Raw genomic sequence first — 7756 nt, forward strand, 5'->3', positions numbered from 1 at the left:
TTTTCCAATTTGATTAAGATAACCCAAAGGGCTTGAGGATTGTTTCCCAAGGAAACCCTAATTCAATTGTGCTTTGATTATGCCTTGCTCATGAAGCAACCTCAACCCATGATCAAAGTTATTCGAGGGAAGTTCTTTCATTTATTATTTTATGCATATATGAGCCTATGTGAGGCCCCTCAATTATTTATTCATCAAGATTGGAAGTTTGGCTTTGAAAAGTTGACCAGTCAAGTCATCTGACTAAACTGAGATCCATTGAGATGTAACTTTTGATGTGTTTGTAAAATGATGATGACCCCAAGAGAAAACATGTTCTTAAGAACCATATTAACAACTTTCATGTTCATTAAAACTACATTTGAAACTTGGAAGGTCATCATTCATTTCAAAACATTATAGGTCATTTTGACTGAAACCCTAATTTTAGGTCAACTTCCCAAGGACCTAACTTCCTTAATTTTTATGATTTTTATGTGAGACCAAAAGAATTGGAAAGATTATGATGTCTAATTCAAATGTTATGTTGGACAAAATTTAATAATCCTAAAATAAATACATGTGATAATACAAAACATTATAGGTCACTTTGGACCTAAGTCATTGAATTTGAAAAATGCCTAACTTCAAGTACCCATAACTTTCTCATTAAAACTCCAAATGATGCAAAATTTGAGTCTAAATTGATCACCTTGAAATTATCTACAACGTTTATGTTGTATGGTTTTCTATTTGAGGCTTGAATCATTGAAACATAAGGGCTTGAAGAGGCTTGATTTTGGTGAAAATTTTCAAAAGTGACTTAGACATGTTTTGTACCTAAACTTTCATAGCTAGTTTTCATTAATTTACAAACTCCAAATGAATTTTTTCCCAACATGACTTTTGTTCCTTATTCCAAGGGCTTTCTAACCATTACTCACATTAATTTTTTGGACTTACCATGTGTGAGTTTCGAAGAGTTCTTTCTTCATGATCATTTTGATATTTTATGGTGAAAACTTGAAATGCAAGTTGTTTCAGTCCAATGCACACAACCAAATGGTGTTCTCATGATCTCAACAAACTTTTGCATCCACCTTTGGGCTTTGCACGCGCCTGTACAGGCCCATGCACCAAAATTCAAATGGTCATGCACATGAAAGAAGCGTGGGAATCAGCCACATCCAACTATAAATAGAGGTGCCTTGAGCTTCAATTGGCAACCAAGTGGAGATCTGAATTGCTGCTGAATTGAAATCCAAACCCTCACTAAAGGAATTTTCAGTTTTCTCTTTCTATTTCAAGCTTGAAATTCAACATTATTAGTTGATTTTCAAAGCTCAATTCCTTAACCTAGCATCACCACCACACTTCCAGAGCAAAAGTAGATCAAGAGCTTGAAGGATCCGTGCTGTTTGAAGCTTCATTTCAGAGGTAGAACCTCAAACTTTTTTGATTTAGATCTTGTAATACAATGTGAATTCCTTTGGTTTGTGTTGTTTTCTAAAGTCCTCTCACTTGAGGCAGGCCAGTGGTGGTCTTATTTGTGCAAATCGTGCCATTTCAGTTCATACACCATGATTTTCAAGCTCATGTTTTTCTCTAAATAGGAACTGTGAGGATGATCTATGGTTACAGGGGTGATGTACATCACCTCAGCTTCATTTTGATGTCTTCATTTTTCATTTTCATTGCAATTTATTTTCCTGCGCATGGTGGCCGGAAATGGTTAGATCACCGGAGAAGATGGTGGTTTCCACCACCATCCCCACGTGTTTGCTTCAGAGCCATTGGATCGTACGTAAACGTTTTAATCTTGGTCATCCCATGTGTTGACTTGTTTTAATGCAATGTGTGGCGCACTTGACTCACGTGTACCTTGTATCCGCGCCTTAGAGCCCTTGATGCCTTGCCACGTCAATTAAAGAATTGATCTGATGGCGCTGGATTTTTCTATTTTCCTTATTTTCTTTTAATTTCAGTTAATTCCTTTTATTTTCAAAAATTCATAAATATTTTATTTGAAGTCACAAAAATATGAGACCTATGCCAAAAAATTTCTTGAAAAATCTAGTTTCATATTTTGATTTTTAATCGTTTTTGTGATTTCATTTAATATTTTTTGTGAATTATTTGATTTTTAATAGTTTTAATTCATTTTTAATTACTTTTTGATATTTGAAAAATCCAAAAATATTTTCCTAACACCTATGGATCATGATAAGTTAATGAAAAATAGTCTCATCAATTTCTTATTTGATTTGAGATTTGTTTGAGATTTTAATTCATATTTTGTTATTTTTCATTGTTTTTAATTGTTTCAAAATAGTTTCTGATTTCAAAAATTATTGAGAAAATTTGTCAAAGTTTGTTTGACCATGTTAGACCTATGGGAATTTAATTGGACTTGTTGAAGTTGATTTTGAGTAAATTTGAGGTTTGACCATATTTTGTTTATTTTATTTTGCATTTATTTTTAATTCAAAAATTACCAAAAAAATATGTTTGACATGTTGACTTGTAATCTTCATTTCTCTTCTGTTTGGCATTGATTGATGATGACTTGGTTCACATTTGATCAATTGAGTTTGATACTTGATTTCTCTTTCCATCCATTTAATCTTCATCCCATTTCTTTTTATTTTGGCCAATGAGTTAATGTCTTATGGTTAGTCTTGACAAATGAGAGGTTTAATCTTCTTTGATCCAAACCAAACTCAACTTGATCCAAGATCAAGTGAGTTGTTTTGTGTCCAAGATAGATTGCCTCTTGGTCAAGCAAAAAACCTAAAGTCCATACAAGGCCTTTCCTTTTTTGTTTTGGCATGGCAAGTTTTTGGAGCTTGGCTTACTAGTCATGATCTCTAACTTGTGTTTATTTGCCTATAGTTTTATTGACCGGCCTCAGATAGGTGTGACTACTACATTAGTCCACTTACGATTGCTTAACATAGCGCTACATTGTCTTATGACAAACTAACATAACCATACTAATTACTAACTTTAATTTGAGCATTTAATTTCCTTCCCTTTATTTTAATGCACTTTATTTCTTGCTCATTTATTCATATTGCTTTTCATTTTTCTCACTTGAGCACATATTTTATGTTTATGTCATTTTCCTTTTGCTCATTTGAGCTCATTATTGTATATAAATATATTGTTGTCTTGTGGTTGTTTTATCTTTGTTTGTGTGAACCCAATGCAAAAAGGAGAAAGGACTTAGAATTAGGACTTACCTATGCTTAAAGGAGTTCAAGAGCAACTAGGCCTCATGCCTTTAGAATGCTAAACTTGTTGAAGAGCAACTAGGCCTCATGCCTTTAGAATGCTAAATTTCAAAGTTAACTTTAAAGGACTTCTCATCTAAACATATTCTTTATCCATTCCTCTTATTGTGTTGTGAACTTTTTGATGTTTTCTATTGTGTGATAGGGATTTCATCTTCAGATATTAAAGAGGACCATTGTGATGAGTAGCCAAGATAAGAGAGACAAGGCAAATGGAGATCCTGGGAGCTTGAATCTAAATTGGTTGATTGCTTGATTGTATGCTAAGTCCAAAGGAAAGGAACATCTTCAATCATCCCTATGATTTCAAGAAAAGGAACTCCAAGGGTTTTACCTTTCCTCTCTTATCTTTGTGTGCTTTAGGACTAGCTCTTCTCTTCTTCTCCCTACTCTAACTCAAGCCAAAACACTTTTCTAACTTTGACTTTGTTTTCAAATTAGAAACCTAGGCCTTATGCCTTTGACTTTTCAAAATCTTTTCATAAATACTCATTGTGAATAAATCTTAATCCAACTTTGACTTCATTTTGTAAATAAATCTAACTTGTAATATAACTCATTTCAAGTTGTTTTTTGTGGTTCCAAGGGCCACCTTATTAAAACCTTTTCAAAATATTAGTCATAGGTTTGAGTTATCATAGTGGTTGATGTAAATCTCACCTCATCCTTAGTGATTAGATTATAACTATTCCATACTTATTATAGGGTTAACACCTCCCTAGTATGTTGAAGCTTTCCTCACACGGTGGATTGTTGGTTTAGGTTGAGTTTTCTCCCTTTGATAACAAAAGACCTTAAGGCTTTTGATCAAATCAATTCATCAATCTTTTTTATTTTTACCCCGAACTACGAGGTTTTGATCCTCCTTTGTGATGGTACGTAGGCAATGGGTTCATCCATTCAAACAACAAATTTGTAAATATAATATATTCTCTTTGCATCCCTCCAATCTTTTGCACATATTTTCACAAATACCAGCCTACAACACATATTTGCAAAAAGGGTTCCCTTAGAGTACTAAGGATGTTTTGGGTGCGTAAAACCTTCCCATTTCATAACCAACCCCTTACCCAGATCTCTGACATTTTTATTAGTTTTTGATTTGATAAAACTTCTTACTTGGCTTTTGTTCGCTTTTTAGCCTTTCCTTTGGACAAATAAAAGTGCGGTGGCGACTCGAATTGTATGTTTACTTTTGGTTTAGTCAATAAACCTAAAGGTAACGAAAACCCCGCTACAGGTATCAACATGAAAGTTGTTTGGAATGTCATTTAGAGTAAGTTTTCTCTTGGAATCATTTTCATATGGTGAAAATTGTAGGATATAGGGTCTAAGGAGACCCAATTTTGATCAGATGAATTCATCTGGCCAACCACCATCAACCAACTTGCTAACCTTCAATTCTCTCGACTTTTTAGGCTCATGGTAGATCATATATGCATAAGATGATGATTTTGAAGTTTCCCCTTGATAAATTTGATCAATTGGTGAGATAGCTTGTTGGAGAAGTTACTTAAGATACATAGTCAAATTAGGGTTTCCAAGGCAAATCACTTCCAAACTCTTGAAGAATGCGTGATCAATATAACATGTAGAGATCATTGGGACTCATATATGATGCTTTGAGACATTGTGGATCAATCCTTGGTTGTGCTTTTAGCCATGAGGGTCTCAAACCCAAGGTGTGAACTTGATAAATTTTGATGATCATGCCCTACCTGGAAAAGAGTTAGGCAAATACAAAGACATATTTTTGGTATTTTGGTTAGTGAAATGATAAAATACAAGTATGATACAATCACATGGTGCTTGGTGATCTCTCCCAAAACAAACCCAATGAAAGAGGGGGTAAGGAGGATGCCAAGGTATGATCCTAATGCTAATGCATATGATGAAATTGCATGAGGGATCTTAGGGTCAAAATTGGGGTCTTACAGGTCTCCATGGGGAGGAAGAGAATTATTCTTCACGTTTCGTCCCATATCTCTAAAATATAGAATCTTGCTATCAATCAGCTCACGAACCCTATGCTTCAAAGCATAGCAACCCTCTAGGTCATGCTCGGGGGCACCCTCATGAAAAGGACAATGTGCATTAGGGTTATACCATGGAGGAAGACGATCAGGTGGAGGTCCCATAGGTCTAGGAACCACTAAACCTTTTTGCAATAGAGACGGATAAAACTCAGTATATGACATTGAAATTGGATTGAAGGTTGCCCAATCCCTCTGCCTCCTGTTCTTATTCAGAGCATTTTGTCTTGGAGCTTAAGCTCTTGGTTGTTGATAGACAGGAGCTGCTGATGCTTGTTGATAAACTGGGGGAACAGGAGCACGTTGCTGAGCTGGAGCTGATCGATAAACTGGAGGTGGTAGATAAGTCTGAGCAGGTTGTTGATTAAAGGAGGGCGTCACAACAGCTACGTATGGTTGTGGGCGTATTGAACGGGATATATAGGCTGCTGATAGGGAAAAGGTTATTGAACATATTGTTGTTGTGAATATTGTTGTTGTCTTATTCTTGGAGGGGCTCTTCCTTGGCCAATAGACACAACATTGGTTTCACCTTCCTTTTTTTTGGGAAACCCTCCAGAGAACTTCTTCGGATTAGCACTTGAAGTTCCGGCTACAGCTACAAGTTTACCATTTCTTAAGCCATACTCAACACGAGCTCCTATAGCAACAAGCTCGGAGAATCCCAAGGAAGCACTTCCAACCATCTTCTCGTAGAATTGGAGTTGGACAATGTCAATGAATAGTTCAGCAAGTTCCTTTTCGGCAAGAGGTGGTTCAACTTGAGAAGCCAGTTCCCTCCATCTCTGAGCATATTCATTGTATGATTCTTTGTCATGCTGGAACATGCTTTGTAGTTGTCTTCTATCAGGAGCCATGTCTATGTTGTATTTGTAGTGTTTGATGAAGGCAACTGATATGTCTTGGAAGCATCTGATCCTACTTTGATCCAGACTCAAATACCAGTTGGAAGGAGCCCCACTCAAGCTATCTTGGAAATAGTGGATCATCAACTTGTTATCTTCCACGTGAGCAACTATTTTACGGTAATACATGATGAGATGGATTTTTGGGCAAGTATGCCCCTTCTATTTGTCAAAATCCGAAGTTTTGAACTTAGTCGAAATCGCCAACCCAGATACAAGGCATATTTCTTTGGCAGCAGAACCAAAGACGTGGTCTCCTTCCAATGCTCGGAACTTCTTCTCAAGGAGTTGCATGTTCTCCTTCACTTCTCTGAAATCTTCAAATATCAATTCATCACCACTAACGGTTGATTCGACGGTCTGATACATGTGATGTTGATCTTCAAAATATGGAACATGCCTAGCTGTAAGACCCCAATTTTGACCCTAAGATCCCTCATGGCATCATAACATTGCATTTGCATTGCCTCAAGGATCTTTAGCATCTTGGTTCCCTTTGCCTTTGGGTGGGACTCCTTGTGATTGGTTTGAGATCACCAAGCATGCTTGAATTATACATCATTGTTTCTCTTACTTTTGTTTACTAACCAAAAGCATAAAAATGTGTCACTAACATCTTTTGTTTGAAGCTTGAGTATCATCCAAGACACTTTATGGGTTCTATTTAGATGATCAGTCAACACAAGGGAATGACTTGAGATACTTCCAACAGGTTCAAATGGGGTCTATTCGTCAGTCAAAACGCTAATCTTGAAGGAGCAAAAGTTTGTTCATGAGTTGTCATGCTCGCTAGGCGAGCAGAATGGGTCGCCTAGCGAGTCCCAAGAAAAGCCACCAGAATCACCTACGCTCAGAGGAATTTCTTGAACTGTCATGCTCGCTAGGCGAAGCCCACGTGTTTAAAAAAAAATAAAAAAAAAATAAAAAAAATAATAATAATAATAAAAAATATAACAGAAAATTTTTGGACTTGGGCCTCTCTCATTTGAGCCCACAGGTCCACAAAAATCAGGTTATAAATTCAGAGTTTCAGTGAAACAAAAATCAATTTTATTCCTATTACCCTGGCAGGGAAAAAGATAGTGAGAGAAGAGCTAACAGAGTTCAGAGCAACCTCCAGAGACTGAAGGGAACTCATCGGCAAAGAACCAATTCCATCTCATATAAACCCTCAGATTGCTTTGCGAACCCAACCGGGCAATTCAATTTCATTCGATCTCTCCAGTCAGGTTTGCCTTATTCTCATTACTTTATGCTTTTAATTTGAATGCTCTGAATGTATGAGGTATTAAGGGTGAATTTGATACCCTTTTGATGCATGTGTTTGACAAGAGGTTTAGGCCTCCTACCCTTGGTTGCTTTTTGTGAGCTTTTTATGAATTTTAATGGCATGATTCATGTGGTTACATTTTGATTTGGGGGCAACTCTAGATTACCCTATCTTGTTTCTCTAACCTGTTTGTTGAGTTTTTTTGTGAGGGCTCACATGACTCTTGCAGAGATGGCTTGCCTGGTGTTCCACTTTATTTGTGGGATACCACCTGGA

The sequence above is a fragment of the Lathyrus oleraceus genome, chromosome 3 (genome assembly GCF_024323335.1).
Source record: "Lathyrus oleraceus cultivar Zhongwan6 chromosome 3, CAAS_Psat_ZW6_1.0, whole genome shotgun sequence".
NCBI classification, from domain to species: Eukaryota; Viridiplantae; Streptophyta; class Magnoliopsida; order Fabales; family Fabaceae; genus Lathyrus; species Lathyrus oleraceus.